Source organism: Drosophila persimilis, unplaced genomic scaffold, assembly GCF_003286085.1.
Source record: "Drosophila persimilis strain 14011-0111.01,24,50 unplaced genomic scaffold, DperRS2 tig00002450-arrow-arrow-pilon, whole genome shotgun sequence".
NCBI lineage: Eukaryota > Metazoa > Arthropoda > Insecta > Diptera > Drosophilidae > Drosophila > Drosophila persimilis.
Window position 1 is genome coordinate 14377 of NW_020825680.1, and position 4776 is coordinate 19152.

General features: G+C 44.6%; 1 pseudogene; it reads right to left on the reverse strand.

Moving 5' to 3' along the window:
• Positions 1–2227: 2227 nt before the first annotated feature.
• Positions 2228–3453, reverse strand: LOC113567208 (annotated as a pseudogene).
• Between the last annotated feature and the right edge of the window lie 1323 nt (positions 3454–4776).

Genomic DNA, 4776 nt, shown 5'->3' on the forward strand with positions numbered 1-4776 from the left:
ATAATTCGATCATTGCACTCTAATGCAGAAACAACAATATTAATTGCTGAGAGGTGGTGTAAGTAAAGCTCAGCATCAGACCTGGGAGGAATGTAAGAGCAGGTTAAATAGAAAAATGCGGAGCCAACACGAACTTTGACTGCAACAAATTCAATTCCGTGAATGTTATTAAATGGGAATAACTCAGATGAGAAAACAGATTTAACTGCAATCAGAACCCCACCTGCAAAAGATGGGCGGTCCATTCTATAAATAGTGTAACTATCAATGAAAATTTCATGATCATTGACAGAGGAGTTAAGCCTGGTTTCGGTAAACGCGATGGCATCGAAATCAAAGGACGCGCTATTAGTATGAATTTGACGCAATTTTCCCAGCAAACTGCGAACGTTCTGATAGTGCATGGAAAAATAGTACATCAGTTTTTTGGAGCATCTTCGGTAATTCTTGGATTCGAGTTCGAATCTTTGAGAAGGAACTCATGCACAATTGTATGCTCAGGCCATATTGACGGTTCTAGAGAACGGGATAGTAAAGAATCAGGGAGAAGAATTTTAAATGATGATATGTTGCGCTTATGTTTAAATGTAAATTTAGTCACAACTATATCAACAGGCGAAGTGTTAAGTTTAGAGGAAAGATGTTTAACATCCTCTGTTGTAGCCTCAGGAATAAGACGAGAAACAAATATTGCTTTCCGAGGGACCACTGCTCTAAGTTGAAGTCCCGAGCGAGATCGAGATGGTGGAGCCACTCCTAAAAGAGATCTCGGTCCAAGGGCAGAGGAATTGGCAGCAATGGTTGTAGCAGGAATCGGAGTAGGAATTGGGGCAGGAATTGGAGCAGGAATTGGAGCAGGAATTGGAGCAGGAATTGGCAAGACGTCGTCAGCAACCAGCACACCCGCACTAGGAGCACTCACCGCGTCAGAAGTGACGGCCACATTGCTCGGTGTAAAGAACTCCGGAGCCACCGTTGGCGGATTTACAGACAACGGCGTGACATGACTACACGGAAATGCTGCCGATGGATGAAGGTGGGAGGCAGGCGTACCAATCGGATTAGGTTGCAAGAGATTGTTATCATTATGCGGAATTTTCCGTCTAGGCGATTCGCTCAAGAGTTTGAGCCCAAGAAACTGTGATTCAAGGGCAAGAAAATTCTCGTTGAGAGCCACAAATTGTTTCCGGACATCCAGAAACCCAGTTCGAGTCTGTCTCATAAATGTGCGCATTTCGGCCTCAATCTCCCGACAAGCCAGACATGACCAAGACAGACCCATGCGTTTCCCATCAGATCATTCAGCCGGCCAAAATTTCCACCACCAGCACATTTTATGTGGGCAAAATTGTCGCACAGCCAGCAGCTAAGAAATGAATCATCAATGATAACACCACCGAATTCACATTTCTTTGCACTACAAACGATTGCCATTATTGACAGCAATAGAATCACTGTGCACGAATAATAAAAGAACGGAGTGAGATCGCAGGTAAAGTAGGAGAGCAGACAGCAGAGCGAGCCAGGCAATCAGCTGCAGCAGCAATAATTCAAAGCAGATGATCCAACGAAGTGCAGAAAACGAGCAGTAAACTCACCAAAGCAGAGACACAAAAGAAAAGTCCACAGTGAGGGAGAGTATAGGCAATCCAGAGAGAGTGATAGCAACAATGCGAGCAGCCCGCTTATGCTCACGAGAGAGTGTGGGCGATGCAAACGCTGATGCGCAAGAACAGTGCACACCGAAGAAGCGATAACGAAAAGCAGACTGAGCAAAAAACAATAACAAATTGCCTGCACGAGTCCGATGCGTTACGATTGCAATATTGAATTTACATATATTAAACACTTCTTTACAAACAAAACACTGGTGGTTATCACAAAGTAGAATCAAATTAAAGTGATGCGATAATATATCAAAACAAAGTCACAAGAATGTTGTATGATATTTAGGCAAAGGGCGGAGAATGCGGGTGCAAGAAAAAAAACACAACCGGCTTAAGCAAGAGCTAGAAGCGAATCCTATGATCACTCTATTTTAAATATGTTTTCGCATTTTTAATCGTTTCACAAACACATGCAGCACATTCGTTTATTATGAAATTGTAACGTATAAAACAGAGAAACAGTGCTTCGAACTATTGAACATGATAACTAGACACTGTGGATTATTGCTTTGTCAGACTCTACCCGGAATCGGGTATTATATGTAATATCTGTGGTATCACTAAAAGTGAGTGCTACGCCAGGGAGACTGCATGAGTAATCACAACGTTTATGTCAATGGGTGGATAGTTTTGCAGCAGCTTCACATTCGAGGCAAAGTCGTTCTCCAATATTGCTTCCCTTTGGATTCTATAAATCAGCATGCTTACAATATCATGGTTCAGCAGATTTTGATGAGAAAATTAAAGCGCTGCTCGTCCGAGAATACCGAATCACAAATTCGCAGCACATCGGGCAGTGGAAACTCCTGCGAGAGCAGGAGGGTGAGCCACCTGAAGCTGTAGTACTGCGGAGGCAGCTCTTGGCTCTTCAGATGCTATATCTTTAGTCTTCAGCATGTTAGATAGCAGGCCCATCATGAACTTTATACCACCCTCCGCATCGTCCAGAGTCTTGATGAAGAAGTCGCGTATCTCGCTCATTAGAGCCGTGAAGCAGAAGAAACAGTCTACCTCCGCATGGGCGCGGTACGAGAGATCCGGATCCGAGGCCATCACATAGTAGATGGGTCCGACAATCTCATTCATGCCCTGTACGTAACCCAGGCCAGGACGTTCGCCGAGCTGAGCACCGTGGGCCCTACCCGTTCGTGAAGCCGGCGCCCGTGCTCGTCTTTACTGTGCACCACAATGTCACAGGGATACTCTGTGGGCTGCTGAAAGAACGAGATGTCGGGACACAGGCGCCTCACATCTTTGTCGATCTGCAGCAGAAATTCGTTGTCATTGAAGAATGTGTTCTAGGCGCTTTCTGGCCCCTCGCTAAGCGGATGATCTTGTAGGCCAACGCCCCTTGAATCAACAGCGACGTCCCCGTCCCCGTCGCCTTCTCCAGCTCCATTGCAGCTGTGTCCCGGGGGGAGTACCAATTCCTCAATGAACTGCTGGTACAGGGCTCGCTTCTGGGCCAGCGTGGTCGTCCAACTGCTGCGTCTTGGTCCCAAGTAGCCCAACAGCAGTTTCCAGCTGAGTGCACGGAAGCTTTGTACATCGGGCACACCTGTGGATTGGATTGGATTCATGTCCATGAATTACTACGCCTATCAGAAGTGTGATATCCCACCATTAAACGTCAGTCTGCGCAGCTCCTTTAGGTCAACCACATCCTGGGCCAGCGCATCATCTTTTACACTGAAAGATACAGGGGGGGATAACAATCTTTTGTTCTTAATTCCCGAAAACACGTCACATTTTTGTGTCGTCCATACCGCGCCTTGAAAATGGACATGCTTTGGCTGTATGCGGGCGAGGATCTCGGTCTGCTCCATGCAGGGACAGTCGCTTTGCAATGATGTGGACTGGACTTATATTATTGCTTTGTTGTCATCCAGCCAGCTGCATTATTGCTTTTTCCAATACAGTTCGAAGCAGAAACAATTTTGATATTCCGTCGAATATTTTTAGATATCTAGATCTCTCAGCCCTGCCCACATAATTTTATCCGATTAATGAATAAATTTTCTACTTAACTGTCTTGTTTTAAATACTTGACTTTAATTGTTTTTGCCTCAATTTTGGTTCCTCAACAACAATATATGTAGCTGAAAACCCGAACTTAGCCCTCTTAAGCCCCCTCTATTTAAATAGTTCAAATACTGGAGGTAAATGACGGAAAATATTAACGATTGTAAATTCTTCTTGTAGACTCATGCCATCTTTCGTCTGAACTTAAAAAAAAACGAGGGGGAACGTTGTGAGTTGCTGCGGACACCGCAACTCTAAAGTTATACCCGATACTAAGTCAGTATGGCTCTCCTCCGGCAGAAGCCGCAAAGAATGCGTGCGAGAGAGACAGAAAATCAGTCTGAGCGTGACGTCGGGCGCTGCGTAGCCAATGCAAATTGATTTGTTCCTTTTGGCTACAAAAATAATCTGATCTGATCCAGATTCAGCAACCGGATAGATATAGTCATTCTCTATGATTCTGCGTTTTTAGTTTTCTCGAATCTGCAATAATGTGGATGCAACAGATTTTCGTCCTTTGTGGGGGCGGATGGGGGTGGGGCGAAATTCTGAGATATACGTTTTATAGTGACATCTTAAAGGAGTGTGTGCACCAAATTTGGTTACTCTAGCCTTAATAGTCTCTGAGATTTGTGGTTGCCTCAGATTTTCGTCCTTTGCGGGGGCGGAAGGGGGTGTGGCGAAATTTGGACAGGAAACGGTCAAGGTCCGATATCACAGGAGTGTGGATACCAAATTTGGTTGCTCTGGCTTTTATAGGTTCTGAGATCCTTGAACTCATATTTTGCAATTGGCAAAACCGACCATGAAACCTGTGTGTTAGAGTAAGACAGAGCGAGAAAGAGTGAAATTGTTTTCGTGATTCTGGCTATAATAATTATACGATCTGGTTCAGATTTTGCACTCTAGAAGATATAGTCATCTTCTACGATTAGATTAGTTTTTAGTTTTCTCGTATCGTCGAAATTGTGGATGCCACAGATTTTCGCCCTTTGTGGGGGCGGAAGTGGGCGGGGCAAAGTTTTGAAATATTTTTGGAGCAGTGACATATCACAGAAGTCTGGATCCAAAACATCGTTGCTCTAGC